At 42.4% G+C, this 16,234-nt stretch overlaps 1 protein-coding gene across 5 annotated transcripts in view; it reads left to right on the top strand.

Annotated features, from left to right (window-relative positions):
• The first annotated feature begins 173 nt into the window (after window positions 1-173).
• Window positions 174-16,234, top strand: part of LOC126996424 (uncharacterized) — a 76,686-nt gene continuing 60,625 nt past the window's right edge. The window contains exons 1-2 of one of the 5 annotated variants that reach the window (XM_050856839.1): window positions 174-400; window positions 6,917-7,079. The gene's annotated coding sequence lies outside the window, so the exon portion shown is untranslated. Of the gene's footprint in view, window positions 401-6,916; window positions 7,080-11,834; window positions 13,388-16,234 lie in introns of those variants that run through there. The other 4 variants (XM_050856840.1, XM_050856837.1, XM_050856838.1 and 1 more) reach the window with 4 other exon arrangements.

Here is a 16,234-nt window from a genome sequence, read left to right on the forward strand (position 1 = left end):
AATCTCTCTCTCTCTCTCTCTCTCTCTCTCTCTCTCTCTCTCTCTCTCTCTCTCTCTCTCTCTCTCTCTCTCTCTCTCTCTCTCTCTAATAACATAAATAAATCCGAGCAATCTGGGTACCGGTACCGTGCCGTTTAGCTGGTACTGTTTTTGTCAGTGCTCTGATGAGGCTGTATAGGGTTGGGTGCTGCGTCATCTTTTGCCAGCAACTTCAGGGAATAACGTACAATACAGACCACACGTGCCTATCAAATTCCATCTCTAACACCTATTGTGGCGTAACGAGTCGCTGCAAAAAACTGAAAGGCTCAGTTTGCGCGTGAAGCCGAGAAGCTGGTGAGTTGCTTGCTCTACATCCTGTGCTGCTGGTGTGGCGGGGAAGGACTGCGTTCAGGAAGGCGTGAGTTTAACATTTCAACGTTCTCAGGTTAACCTTTCTTTTGCTCACTTCTTTTTCAGCATTCTGTTCCTCACTCTTCCTTTACAGCGTTCTCTCGCTCACTCTTATAACGTTCTCTTGTTCACTCGTCCTATTTAGTGTTCCCCTTCTCAGCGTTTTCTTCCTCATTCTTTATTTTCAGCGTTCTCTTGCTTCCGTTCTCTTCCTCTTTTATTAATGTTCTCTTCCTCAAACTTCTTTTCCAGCGTCATTATCCTCTGCCTTCTTTGTCATCCGTACCTTGCATAGGGCCATTTCAGATTGATTTTTCTGTTGTTTCTTTCTTTTCAACTGTTGTGTTAATTTCTTTAGTTAGCATCTTACTACAGTTGTGATTTTTTTCATTGTGTTTGTTCGTTTAATAACTGTTTTTTTCTTGATTTTTTGGGGGGGTTATAATAGATTGATATATTTGATAGGCTAATGGGTGATTGTTTTTAGTCCCCAGATCAAGCTTTCCTGACGGCAATGAAGGCTAGGCTAGTAATTTATTGTTTTGCTTTAGTTTTATACTTAATATTATTTATGTATGTATGAATAAATGTATGTATTCGTTTATTTGTGCATTTGTCTTTTTATGCTTTATATAGATTAAGTAATATTGTTAGGCTATTTTGTGTAGTAAGACTTTCTACCCATAAATATTTGTCTGTCTGTTCGTCAATGCATTTGTGGCCGTTTCCTCTAAACGTAAAAAAACAATAGCAGCTTACAACACCTTTTTAATATAATTTAGTAGGCTTACTAAGTCACCAACACCATATTTTATTTTAGCGAGGACGGGAACAATAACAACTCGAAATGTATTTACAATGTTTACAGTATTTTAGGCTTATGTAATTTGTTTTTCCTTTGGCACGGAAACACTAACAAAACTTATTATATTCTAAAAGTTTGCACCGCTATTAACATACGAGTTTTATTTATGGGTAAAAACAGGCATCTCCAACAACAGCAATGACAAGACTTGACTCATATGGGGGCGTGTGTGTTGGGCTTGGGGGTCAGGTTTAATATCCGCGAGATTCTTAGGACTCCCCCCACCCAATCTCTCTCTCTCTCTCTCTCTCTCTCTCTCTCTCTCTCTCTCTCTCTCTCTCTCTCTCTCCACTTAACTTTTCACATAGGGCCAAGATACCCCTTAAACTTTTCCTATATAAATTTCCTCACCATTTGTTTATTGCGCCTCGGCCTAACTTTCCTCACAACGCAGCCCCACCCGTGTCCTGGAGCCCCGCCTACACTCCTCCACTTCTCCCTCCCAGTCCGCCGCCGTGACCACTGTCCAGCTGACTACTGTAATATTGCGTTATCTATGTGCCTCCTTGTGGTCTTCTGACAGAAAAGGTAGTTGTTCCCTTGCCCCAATCATTACGAATTCCAGAAACCAGCAATGTTGCGACTCAGTTTTAAGAAGTAGTACCACCCAGCAAACACATCTACGTTGTCACCACATGACCAACACGCTGTGCTGTCGTTGTAGTAACGTTATACTTCTACGTGAATTCAACATAGATGTGTATGGACGAACATGCGTGGAATCAACGTAGAAATATACGCGATAAAATCGAATCGTAGCTAGGCGTGCTAACCACTTCATCACGGAAACGTACCATTCTATACGGGAGTACTATACTCTTGGTCGTGTTAATATGAATTAGTTACGGTAAAGTATCTGTAGCAGTGTACTTCCTGAAAATCTTTTGCATATTTGTTTATTATTGCCGCGTTCAGTCACCTAATCAAGAGTAGCATTAAAGTGTGACATTTATAAAAGTTAAGAATCATTATCAGTTGCAATTATCAAATTAAACTTATTACGGCAGGAAACGTATGAACCTTCAGGAGGTTTTGCTTGTGAAAAAAATGAATTGTTTAGTGCGATACAACCCCTTTTTACAATTTGACCTCTTTCGGTTTACTAGAAAGTTTGTGATGCAGTGCACATTCAATTTCATAGTCATTTTCCTTTCTCAACGCTTCCAGGAAAGTTGTCCAGGCTCTGTGATGATGACATTTTCCAGCCTCACACTCGTAATATGTCCACTAATGACGTACGTGCCTAAAAATAGAAACGTCCGGCAAAATGGGCTGTAATTTAAAATGTTTAGTCCGATTAACTTTACCAATTAAAAAAACGGTCACTAATAACGAGGTGCTAAGTGCATGATAAAAAAATATAATTTCCAGTGCTGATATTGCGTATGATATTCAGTAATGGCGTAATAACAGTGCGTGATGGAAGGCAATGCTCGCGCTTTGTACATTTATGTGGACGTGGACGCTCGTGGTATTATTGTCGTGTACTCTTGGTCGAAGATAATATAATATCTGTCACATGCATGGGCAGGGATGACTAGAGGGTGTTGATTGATAAGAGGAATCCCATCTCCTGGGAGAAGGACAAACAGACATAGACAGGCAACAGACAAACAGACAGACAGACACACAGACAACAGACAGGCAGAAATATAGACAAATATAGATACAGAAATATAGACAGCCAAACATAAGGGCAACAGACATACAGAAAAAAAATGGACAGGTAACGGACAGAGACGGACAGACAGACAGACAACAAACCAAGAAACACTTAAACAGACAGACAAGCAGCAGAGAAACAGAGACAGATAAACAAACGAAGGTAATAGTGATAGACAGGCAGGCAAAAGCTGTACCTGTGCTGTTGATGATAATAACACTGGCCTTCGTTAACGCTGGTAATGAGCAGGCTCGGCTCAATGATCCCACCTCAGTGCCGCGGGTGAAAAGAAACATTTAATTAAGATTTTTCGGAACATTTATTTCATTTAAATTAATGAATCGTAGTGACGCTCTGCGCTCGGTATTTTTTCAATATTATTTTTTTTTCAGTCTGCCCTTTCGTAGGGCTCTGCTATTTTAAGCATCAAAATGCTTATGTAGATACCCTAGCATATTATTTATTTATTTATCTATTTATTTATTTTATTTTCTTATTCATTCATTCATTCATTCATATAATTATTAAAGTATTCCCTCAACCCCTATTTTTTTTTCACTTTTATATTTTTTGTTGCACATTACTCGAATAGTTTTTCCCCGAGTGTGAAAAGTAAAAACTTTTTTCCGCGCCAGCACAATGAAATACGAGCGAGGGCAGAAAATGAATAGGGACGGTAACGGAAATACTTTTTTGCTTTAATAATACAATTCCTACGCATCATGTTTGGGGGCCGCGGCATTCTGTTCTCTAAAGTTTTCGTGTTCCTGCCCACGGGTTGCGGTCAGGCGAAGCCCTCATCTGAACTGTTTGGGAAGGGACCTTCAGCCCCTTCCAGTAAAATCCTAAAAACTCTGCCTTACGCAGAGTAGGAAGCAGAGACCGTGGTCGAGGCTTGGGTCGCGATCCCGCTCCGGTTTCGTCCGGGGGCCCGACCACTCGGCGGCCTTCCTCGATTCATTGCTTGGCTTGGAGGGAGCCCGCCGCCTGTGACGGGTGGAGGGCAGAGTCTCCCTGACCTCTTCATTCCGAAGGGGGAAGGGCCCCATAACCCGCCTTGTACTCTGGGGGCGGACGGGGTAAATGTTGCTTTCTCACCGAGACAGATTTTTCTCCTTGCTCCACAGACTTCACCAATTTTTTTTACAGTTCTCCACAGACATAGACATACTTTCATGCCTTTCTTTTTTACAATCACCCAAATTCTCCCTTCGCGATCCTCTCCACCGTTCTGACCTTCGTTCCCTCCCCCCCTCCCTTACTACTACACCACCTGCATACTCTCTCCCTCGGTAGATGTTGCAAGACTCCTTTTTTTCTCCATAAAGCCAACTCCCTCCCTATTTCCTCCCTTCCCCCCCACCCTTCCTCCTCTCAGCACCGTCCGGGTACCCTCTCCCTCAGTAGGTTTTGCAAGTATCGGTTATTGGTATCGGCCGATCGGTAGTTTCGATATTGGGAGTCCGACGACATTTTACTTCCCCCGCCAGTTACGAAAGGTAGTGAATGGGAGCAAGACGGTTAGACGGGATTCGAGGTCTGTGGCATAGGTACTGTTTGTAACGGAGTGGGTATAATGATTTTCCAAGTCCCCCCAAAAATATTGATGCCCGTTTTCTCAACAATTCCAAATATGAATACACTTAGGTACTATACAGTTTTTTTGTGTGGAAGGGAGGAAACTATAGCCAAGTCTGTGAAGAAGTAATTATATGTCTAAATATGTGGAGAAGGAAGGGAAATATGGCTGATTCCGTGGATAATGGAGGAATATGGTAACGTCTGTGAAAAATTGAGGAAAATATGGCTCTGTGAAAAATGGTGGAAAGTATGGCTAAGTCTGTGGAAAATGGAGGAAAGTATGTCTAAGTCTTCGGAAAACGGAGGAAAAGTATTTGAATGAAAAGACGAGGAGAGAAATATGGCTGATGCTGGGGAGACGAAAATTGGGTATGTCCTCAGTCACTTCGGAAGGTAGTAAAATATATCTTACTCCACATTTCTGTGATAATAGAGAGAAGAACATGATGGGTTTGAATGCGGAAAGAACGGCTGTAAAAGAACGAAATAGATGCGGAAAGTCGATGAAACAGCAAGCGAGCTCCTATCTATTTCTTCCTCTGGGTGTAGTATCTCCTTCCCTCGTCTTCAGCCCTCACGAGAAGGAAGTCAAGGGAGAACATATCCCTTGGCGGCATTAGGAGGCAAGTCGACGGTTGATCCTCGTTATCTGCGGAGGAAAGAAAGCTAGAGCGAGCCAATTACAAGACGCCCGCAAGGCAGACACCTACTCGAGGACAGGGATGACGAGGAGGAGAAGAGGAGCAGGGGCGGGAGGAGTGGAGGAGGAGGAGGAGGAGGAGTAGGAGGAGGAGAAGGAGGTGAAAAAAAAAGGAGAAAGAGGGCTTGGAGAGGAAGAATATGAGAACAGAAGATGGAGAGGAAAGATTATGAATGAGGAGTATGGAGGGAGACAACGAGGAGGAGGAGGAGGAGGAAGAATAGAAAAAATAAGGAAAATAAAAAAAGGAGGAAGAGGGGATAGATAGGAAGAATATGAGGAGAAAACGTGGAGAGGATGGTTTAAAAAAGAAGATTATGGAGGAGGAGCAGGAGAAGGAAGAGGAGGAGGAGGAGGAGGAGGAATTGGATTTTCAGGAATAGAAGTAATTTGAATCGGAAAAATGAAGGAAGAGGTTTTAGACGAGATGAATATAGAACATGAAACATAAAGGAGGAGAAGGAGGAGGAGGAGGAGGAGGAGGAGGAGGAGGAAACGGAGGAGAAGGAGGACGAAGAGGAGAAAAAAGAGAAGAAGAAGGAGAAGGGGGCATAGCGGAGGAAGGAGGAGGAGGAGGAGGAGGACGAGGAGGAGAAAGAAGAGAAGAAGGAGAAGGGGGGATAGCGGAGGAAGGAGGAGGAGGAGCAGGGATATAATATGAACATGGGTCGAAGATTGGTCTATATTTTATGAGAAGAAAATATTAGAAGACCAAGATAGAAGAATTATATGATACGAAGGGTATAAGTAAAAAAAACATTCATCGTTATTACTTGGCTATCTACTTTCTGTAACTTTGCTAAATCCACTGACTTGATAAAGAAAAAAAGGAAAAAAATGCTCTTTGGCAAGGAATGATGTCTTAAAAATGAGAGAGAGAGAGAGAGAGAGAGAGAGAGAGAGAATTCAGCCGATAACACTTTTATTCACGAGCCTTCAAACTAAGCGTCCGAGGCAGGAAAGGAGACGAAGAGGGAGGGAAAAGAAGGAAAAGAAGAAAAAGAAAGGAACAAAGTTGTGGTTTTAATTGAGAGAGAGAGAGAGAGAGAGAGACTTAGTGAGTACGTGTATCCAGGAGTGAAGGGAAGGAGGGGAGGCTTGTGAGGGGAGGAAGAGATAAAGAAGTGAAGTGGCTGAAGAACAGGGGCGTGAGTGACACAAAGGGGAGCTGCGGTCGGGTCGTGTCGGGCAGAGAGCGGAGTACTAAGGTGTTGTTGTTACTATTTGTCTTGTTATAGTTTGGAAGCATTGGCTCGACGTTGACACCTTTCAATAGTCCTCTCCCTGGTTCTTTTCTTTCCTCTCTCCCTCGTGTTTTGCTTCGTTGCGTTCCTCTTCATTCTTCCCTTTAACTCTCCTTATTAATGTTCCTTGCAAAGTGACCTGTGTTCCTTATTTTCTCCCGCCTTCCTCTCTACCTGCCTCGTAATGAACAAATAGAGTAAACTAAAATATAATACATCATCTTAACAGTTGCTACACATTCATAGGCAAATGCATCTTCCCTAAACTATCCCTTTTTTCCCGTACTTTAACTCTCCTTATTAATGTTCCTTGCAAAGTGATCTGTGTTCCTACTTCTCTCCCGCCTTCCTCTCTACCTGCCTTGTAATGCACCAATGCAGTAAACTAAAATATAATACATCATCTTAACAGTTGCTCCACATATATAGGCAAATGCAGTGCACTAAGATATACCAAATCATTATTACAGCTGCTGCACGCGACACACCTGCACCATGTACGAGGGATGAGACAACTACCCGGCCAGGACTCGCAGCATGAGGAAACAGCATTACTACACGAGGGTCTGGCCGTGTCTGTGTTTCCTCCCGGGCGCAACACGGCACACTAATCCCACTCAGCAGCTCCCCGAGGTAAGGCTGCACACACCTGCCGTCCCTAGCGAGGAGAATGATTTGATTGTTCTGTTTGGAACTCCTCGAGAGACTGATGTGTTTATTTGATTTGTTTTTCGTTAATCTTTACGTGTTGATCGTGTTATTCAATTTTCTGTTTATTTATTTATTTTCTCACATGTCTGTTTATATATATTTTACTTCTTACTATTAACTTCATACCTTCTAATTTACTTTTATATTTAACTTTTCTACTTATATGCTGCCTTACTTGTCTGTTATCTTGTTTACTGACACTTTTTTCCTACGATGTTTATTTGTCTGTTTAATTATCTCATTGCCTTTATTACTTTCATTGCTTAATTTATTTTTGTTTACGTTAAGTTCGCTATTTTGTTCCTGGTTAAACATTGAGGGTGGGGGGGGGGGGGTGCTGTGTTGTGATTGTTGTTCATGATTGTTGTTCATGAATTGCTACACTATTTAGTTGTGCCCCAATTGCCTGTGTTTTCGAAGGGATTTTGTATTTGGTTATTGATGGCGTGAACAAGATGTGCTTTCTTTAAAATAGGAAACAGAGCAGACTTATCATATAAATATAACAGGGCTCCCATTTTTTTTATTACGTGTCAAAGTATTAGCTTTTTGCCAATACTGAAGACAAGTACACAAGAGTAATAAATAAGAGATCTACATGAATGAATGAACACTCGTAAGCCCAGAAGCGGTGCATGCAACATACTTATCAATGAAAGTCTGAATTGGTGAGATTCGTCTTGATATTTCCATCAGCGGCAGGAAATAGAGATAAATAGCGCGCCCCGCCTTCCGTCTTCCGCTTCCCGAATCAAAGAAAGACGCGAAGAAATTTACGACACAATAAACTTGTGAGACACTGGCCGGCTGCCGCGCGCTGCCTCCGACACACGCTGGATTGAAATTGTAAATGTGTTAATCTTGATGTATACCGAGATATGTGTGTGTGTGTGTGTGTGTGTGTGTGTGTGTGTGTGTGTGTGTGTGTGTGTGTGTGTGTGTGTGTATGTGTGTTTTACTTCTTCTACTTCTTCTTCTTCTTCTTTTCTTCTTCTCCTTCACTCTCTCATCCTCTTCAATCACACACACACACACACACCACCACCACCGCCACACACCCATACCCCCCACCTCACACACGCACAGGTGGGAAGGGTTGAGGTCGACGAGGCGAGGCAAGGTAAGGGATTTCCGCACCTTTGTAAGACAGGTAAGGAGGAGAGGAAGGAAGGGAAGAAGGGAGGACAGAGAGAAAAGAAAGCAGGAGGCTGTGAGTGAGGGAAGGAGGGACTAGGGGTCTGAGGAGGGAGGAGGAAGGAGGGGAGGCGTTGCGGGTGACAAGGGGAAAGGAAAAACCGAGCCAACCGTGAGAGAGAAAAACAAAAATATAAGAAAAAAACGTAAAGGGGAAGCCAGAGATTGAGAAAGAAGGTGGAATGAACGTATTAAGGAGAGCGAATGAAGATGCCATTGGTGACTCAAAAAGAAAACGAAGAAGAAAACGGAGGGAACGTGAAGAGGAGGAAACCAGAGAGTGAGGGAAAAGGTGGAATGAACGTGTTAAAGAAAGGGAGTGCATATGACATAGGGTAGAGCATGCAGAGAGGGGCTAAAAAGGGTGCAAAGAGAAAATTAATCAGCGAGCAAGAAAGGGAGGAGGGATAGCGCAAGGAAACGGAGAAAAGAGTAAAAAGGAAACGTAGATTACACAAGAGGGTTAAGAGGAAGGAAAGGCAAGAGGGGAGAGGGAAAAAAAAGTAAGGCGTAAAAATCAGTAAATGAAGAAAGTATACAAGAACAGAAATGAGGAAAGTAGCAATTGAGGAAGTGACTAAATAAAGAAAACAAATGATAATAGAGATGAGGAAGCCAGCAAATAAAATAAAAAGAGTAAATAGAAGATAGAAAGTAAGGTATGAGGAAGATAGCAAAATGAGTGAAGTAAGAAGCCATAGAATTGAAGAGAGACAAAAGATAGCAAGATAAAAAAATAGGAAAAGAAGAAAGCAAACGAGAAGAGATATGAAGGAGGAATCAGCGGAGAAGATCGAATAAAGGAGAAAAGAAAAAGAAGAAGAAGAGATGACAGAAGGGGAGGCAAGCAGAAGAGGAAATTAATAAAGGAAGATAAAAGAGAACAGATGAGAGAGAGAGAGAGAGAGAGAGAGAGATTGGTAGATAAATAAATAAACATAGAGAGAAACAAATAGATAAATAGAGAGACTGTAAAAAGAACAGGCAGATAAAGAGAGAGAGAGAGAGAGAGAGAGAGAGAGAGAGAGAGAGAGAGAGAGAGAGAGAGAGAGAGAGAGAGAAGGGAAATGAGGTTCGCAGCATAATACCAGTAGGGGAGTAATGATGAAGGCGTTCCGTTGTTGTGTTATGGAGGATGGATGGAAAGGGCGGAGGGGGATGGCGGGGGCGGGGGGAAGGCGTACAGTGGTGGGAGGGAAGGAGAAAGGAAGACTAGGTGGGATGGAAGTGAAGATTTATGGAGGAGAATATATATGTGGCAGGTTAAGATGGAGATAAGGGAATGAATTGAAAATGGAAATGACGTATTTTATTTATTTCTTGTGGGTTTTGAGGGATAAATGAAGGGATGGGGAAAGGGAAGGTGAAGGAACAGAAATTGGAGGAGAGAACACACACACACACACACACACACACACACACACACACACACACACACACACACACACACACATACATTCCCGAAGTTTCAATCAAGCTGTCTACAGTTTTGATAAGACTTACCAGAGAGAGAGAGAGAGAGAGAGAGAGAGAGAGAGAGAGAGAGAGAGAGAGAGAGAGAGAGAGAGAGAGAGAGAGAGAGAGAGAGAGAGAGAGAGAGAGAGAGAGAGAGAGAGAGATTGAATTTCATAGCTGTATTAACTATCAGTACATTTTTGTCGACACTTTTACAAACGCACTCTGAACACCTGAACAACTATACAACTACTCATATGCTCTTACGTTCCATGTGTACTCGGTTTCATATATTTTTACGGTGTTATATCGTCACCTTCGTCAAAAAACCGTCTAGGTCATTATTTTCTACTTTTTAGGATATCAGAAAAGAGCTTACATTATCTCATTCGGCTGAAGATTTTGGCAGAAATGGAAAAGGCCAATTCTAGACCACTCAAACCCTGAATGACGAAGGCAGCTATACAGAAATGGACGTCCCATGTAGAAAAATTGATGTAAACAAAAACCTGGAAATCGCTGTAAAATGACTTTGGGAATTATTTTTATGAAGGTGAATATGGAGTAGCTAGCGTCCTCAATTCACATTATCGTTATCTTTGTCTGGTGTTGCTGATCCGTTGTGCTTAGCGTGTTATTTAATGGATGAGTTTGTGGTCCTTCTCTGTTTTGGCTATACTGTGTGAAGTGGATTATCTTTTTTATATTGTTTTTATTTCATATTTTCACTAATGTTTTTCCTTTTTCCTTTTTCCGGTTTTTTCTTTACTGAAGTTTCATTCATTTTCTTCTACTGTTTTTATAATTTTTTACCATTTGCATTTTTCATTTTGTAGTTTTGTTTTTTATTCTTTATTTTGTATCTAGTTTTTCTTTTAATTGTTTACTACGTCTGTGTGGAGAATGATTATATGAAAATAAAACAACAGACGGGAGACAGATAGAAAACTTTCCTAACCCTCGCCGACCTTTATAATCATGAATAAACCTAACGGGAAAAGTTATTTAATTAAAAGAAAAGTTGATAACGTAGATTATATAGCTGCAAATAGATGGGCATAAAGTGTAGACGCTGTAAATGGCTGAAAGATATTAAAAAAAGGACTTAATGAACAACGTGAAAAAGAGGATCGTTTAAAGTTTCCGCGGGGGAGTTATATTTCCAGAAGCGCCTTGATGTAATTATCCAATCCTCTTCCTCCTTTCCCTCTATTAATTTCTTCTCTTCCATTCCTCCATTCCCTCCATTCCTTTTCCATGTCTTTCCTTTTCCTACTAACTACCTTCTTCTCTTCACCTATTTCCCCTCTCATCACAATCTCCCTTCCTCCTTCAATACTTTCCCTCCCACTTCTACGTGTTCTGTTTCCCTCTCTTTCTCCTTTCAATCCATTCACTTCTTCTCTTCCCTCCATTCCCTTTCCATGTCTTTCCTTTTTTCTATTAATTCCCTTCTTTCCTTCACCTATTTCCCCTCCCACCAAAATCTTCCTTCCTTCTTCAATACTTTCCCTTCCACTTCTACGTGTTCTTCCCCCCCCCCCCCCTCGTCTCCTCTTTCCTCTCTTCTTCCTCTTATCTTTCCTTCTATTTTGTATTATTAAGACGATGGAAAAGGCGGAGCACAGAACACGTGGAGGGAAGACTCTCAGGTGGTTCTCAGGGTAAAAGTTACCTGGAAGAGTATTTATAATTACTCCTCTTGATTAATTCCCTCTCCGCTTCGTTCCTTCCTCTGTATTTTCTTCCACTCCCCATTATATTGTATCCTCCGTTTGCTGTCTTCTCTCTCTCTCTCTCTCTCTCTCTCTCTCTCTCTCTCTCTCTCTCTCTGGTATCTCTTTTTTTCATATCAGTCTCCCTTCATATCCTTTCCTATTTCTTCCTCTTCTTTTTTTTCTCCCATTCCTTCCTTCCTTCCTTCCTTTGTTTTTTCCATTCTCCATATTTTATTTTCTGTTCGTTTTTTTTTACTTATTCCACTTCTCTTCATTTTATGTTTCCCTTCGTCATCTCTCCTCTTCTTCTTTTTTCTTCTTCAGATTCTCATGTACATCACCATCTTCTATCCCTTCTTTACATCCATTCTTTATATCTTACCCATTTTCATTTTCTTTCTTTCCTTCCCTACCGATCTACCATCTCTCCCTCTTCTATTCAGTTCTTCTAAGTCTCCCCTCTCCCTCTCTCTTCCTCCCTCTTTTATCTCCCCTCCGTCCTTTCCTTCCGCCCCTCAATCTTTCTTTCCTCCTCTCCTCCTCCTCCCCTTCTCTCCCTCCTTCCGTTTGGCAAGGCGTCGAAGGTGTCTCTGTCTGGCTGCTGGAATTCTTGACAAAATCTCTTGAAGTCGTTTTTTTTCTCTTTTTTTTATTCCTTTGTGCGCCCGCGTGATTAACTTCCCCCTCCTCCTTCTCTTCCTCCTCCTCTCATTGGTTTCCCTCTTCTCTCCATTCCTCTTCCTTCTTCCACTCCTTTCATTTCTTCCCTTCCCTCCTTTCCTTTTTCTTTCTTTTTTTTCTATTGATTCCCTTCTTTTCTTCTCCTATTTCCTCTTCCACCACCATCTTCCTTCATTATTTTCCTTCCTCTTCTACATGTTCTTTATCCCTTTCTTTCCTCTTTTGTTCCTCTTATTTTCCCTCCCATCATTCTTCTCCTTTACATCCTTTCTCTTCTTCCACCTCATATCCTTCTCTTCCATTCATTCTACCTCGTTCATTCTCCTCCTCCGCTTTCTCTTCCTTTTTCTCCCCCTCCTCCTCCTCGGCCGCCTTCTCTTGCTACTTTTCCTTTTCGTCGTCTTCATGGTCCTTCGTCTCTTCGTCTGTTTTCCCCATCGTCGTTGCTTTCTTCCTCATCCTCGTCTTCATCTTCGTTCTCGTTCTCGTCCTCACGCAGAGTTGTCCTTAATCTCCTCAACCCCACTTCGCATCCACCTCACCGCTGAGAGAGAGAGAGAGAGAGAGAGAGAGAGAGAGAGAGAGAGAGAGAGAGAGAGAGAGAGAGAATGTTTTTTCCTTGTAGCATGCTGATAATTGCTTCGTTATGAGAATTTTAACATGACTTTTTGCGGCGGGGTGCTCATCGCGGGCGTTGGTGAGCGCCAGACGGGACGAGGCCAGGCCATCCGTGCCGCCGTGACCACTCTTCGCGCCCCCCTTCGTGTGTTCATTCGTGTGAGGAGCCTCCGTGGTGGCAGAGGGGCGGCGTGCGCACAGAGGCGGCCACAGGGTTGCGGTGTGAGACGCGGCGAGGCAGGGCAGGCAGTGTGTGCGGCGTGGCCAGTGAGGCAGGTGGTGGCGGCGTGAGTGGATGCCCGGGACTTGCTTTCCGTCAGGCGGGGCGACGCGCGCCATGGAAACTCTTGAAAACTTTCCTCACGCGACGCCGGCCGCCCGTCAGCCGTCACCGGGCCTGGCAAGACGCATGGCAACTCCTACTGTGGTGCAAGAGACTTTGTTTTGCCATGGAGACTGCAACTCGCAAAATCTTTGAACGCGCACATTAAAAAACAAACAAATCAAAAACAAAACTCCACGCGACCAAATGTAAGCTGTCTACGTGGCCTTTACATGTCACTGGTAAATCACATTGTATAAAATGCATAGGAAATACTAAATATTATATGCAGTCTGTAACTTTGAATCTCTGAACGTCAATAAAAACTTTATAGAAAAGATGCGACGGACAACGGCTGACGGCCAGGTTTTTGCCATCACCAATCATTGTCGGTGTGCTGGAAGATAAAGAAAGCCATTTTTTACTTGCTGTGACTGGAAACTTTTTTAAAGAAAAATAAGTGTTCCCGAACGTGTTTTTTTCAGCTATTTTAGACACCCTCAACAAAAACTGGTAACGCCGCCTTGGTGAAACATGAATCAAGTTGGTCTTGCTGCGGATAGTCTTGGGGCTGTGATAAACTACAAAACTCCTTTGTGTCATAGATGCCGTTAGGCGCCTGTTTACGGGGCTCTTAATTAATAGTCACTAGTTTTTTCACGCGACAAAATAAAAAAAGAATCGAAAAACTGTTATTTTCTTTTTAAGCAAACTTTCCCCAGGACTCGCATAGTTGGCTACAGGTGATGTCAGCTGTCGGCAGCTTTGTCACGAGATATCAGGGACGCTGATTGTGGAAACTAACAGAAAACATAATCGTATTCAAGGAGTGTGTGAATCGAAGCTCTGGAAATGAGCTGTCTTTCCAGGGCACACGTAGGTGACGACGGCGGCGGCGGCTAGCAGCTGGTCGTGCTGAAATTCAAGCCAAAAATTGCTGATCTTATGAACATTGCAGAAAACACCTTTGTGTTAAAAAAATCATAACAAATAAAGACTTAATTTCAACGAGAGTTCTGATAGTTTGTTATTCATATATATTTTTGTTGCGATACTGTTATTGTGGACGAAACTTGGAAGGAGAAAAACTGTTCCTTCAAGAGTGTGTCCCGTGCTGAAGGAGGGAGGAACTGCATGGTTGCTGGCTGGGGTGAGTGGGTGCCTCGCAAGGCTGAGCTAACAACGGCGCCGGATCTTGCTACGGTGTGTATGAGGAATAGGAGACATAGGGAAGGCAAAGAATAGTGAAGGGAAAAAAAAATGATGTATGAAGGAGGTAAATGGAAAGATAATCATAGAAGTGAATGTAGGAAGAGATGGATAGGCAAGGAAAGGAGAAGAGAAAAGTTTGAAAGCTGAAAGTAATCAAAGAAAACAGGATGATAAAAAAAGATAAATGAAAAGGTCAATAGCGGAGGTAATTTGAACAGGGAAAGAAGAAAACGGGTAGGAAAGTTGGGAGGAGGAGAACAAAATGAGAACTGAAGGAGAAGGAGGAGGAGTTAGAAAATGCACAGGTGGAAAAAGTAATCAGGTGAAGGAGGTCGCTGGAAACACCTGTGAGTCGTACCAGTAATTAAATTGTCGTACTTTGCAACACTTTGTCGTTACTGTAAATTTATGGTGGTCATTCATTTTGCCATTGAGTTGCATAGAAATTTAATGCCATTGAAGAACTTAAAAATAAATGTCTGGGCTTCGTACCTCCGATAAGGCGTCTTGTGGTGGTGAGATGATGGTGGTGGTGGAGAAGGGAGGGTGATGTTACTCTTTAATTAGTGAGGCAGATGGAAGTGAAGTGAAAGGCAAAGGGTAAAGAGGAGGAGGAGGAGGGAGAAGACGAGGAGGAGGACGAGGAAGAGGAGGAGGAGAGAATTTAAGTGAGTGAGTACGAGATAAAGGTTCGGCTAAGTGAAGTAAAGGAGTGTCGAGTGAGGATGAATATGACTTGAAGGGGAAAATGAGAGAAAATGAAGGTGTAGAAAATGGGATTGCAGGACCACCAAACTTATCAATCTTTTCATTATTGTAGTGTTCGAGGAAATTATTAATACGAACAGACAGAAATGGAAATAACTAGTTTTCAACATCACCAACCACTACCACCATCCAAACCACCACCAATATCACCATCACCACAATCACTTCCTATACAATCATCTTCATTACCATCATCACCACTCTTATGCTTAATCCGTTCACACTAAACTAATAAATATGCTAGAAATATACAGCTTCCACGTAGAGGATTATCAGGGGAACTATGATAAAACCTTGACTCAGAGCTAAGGAGCATCAAAAAGCCGCTCAGTTAAGATTTGTATTCTAATGCTCTAAAATGACGAGTCTTCTTACAAACTAATGGTAGAAATATACAGCTCCCACGTAGAGGATTATCAGGGGAACTATAATAAAACCTTGAATCAGAGCTAAGGTGCATCAAAAAGCCGTTTGTTGTGTCTTTGTAAATAATCAACTGGCGGATATTGGGCGAGGCATTGCTGAAAGGGATGTTAATGGATATATGTTGAGGGGCATGATGGATTTAGCTTAGAGATCTGTAGGTCGGATATCACTGATGGATTATACAGCGAGTGACATGAAAGGCTGATGCAATTACTGTTAGACTGAAGTGTCGGGAGGTTGCATCATCTAGAAATAAATACAGCGGGATTAATTGAGTTAGAGTTGCAATGGTTGTCTCTCTCTCTCTCTCTCTCTCTCTCTCTCTCTCTCTCTCTCTCTCTCTCTCTCTCTCTCTCTCTCTCTCTCTCTCTCTCTCTCTCTCTCTCTCTCTCTCTCTCTCTCTCTCTCTCTCTCTCTCTCTCTCTCTCTCTCTCTCTCCTCTCGTAAAATTGGATAGATTTAATGGTAGGGATAATAATGATGATGATGATGATGATGATGATGATGATGATGATGACGATGGTGGTGTAGATAGCAAGTTAATACGTCGACCTGATTACACACACACACACACACACACACACACACACAGACACACATTAATCAGTTTCCCATACATACTTGGTTGACCTCACACCTGTTACTCATCTCCCTAATCCCCTCTCACCTGTTACTCAGCCTCG

The sequence above is a fragment of the Eriocheir sinensis genome, chromosome 10 (assembly GCF_024679095.1).
Source record: "Eriocheir sinensis breed Jianghai 21 chromosome 10, ASM2467909v1, whole genome shotgun sequence".
In the NCBI taxonomy this organism is placed as follows: Eukaryota; Metazoa; Arthropoda; class Malacostraca; order Decapoda; family Varunidae; genus Eriocheir; species Eriocheir sinensis.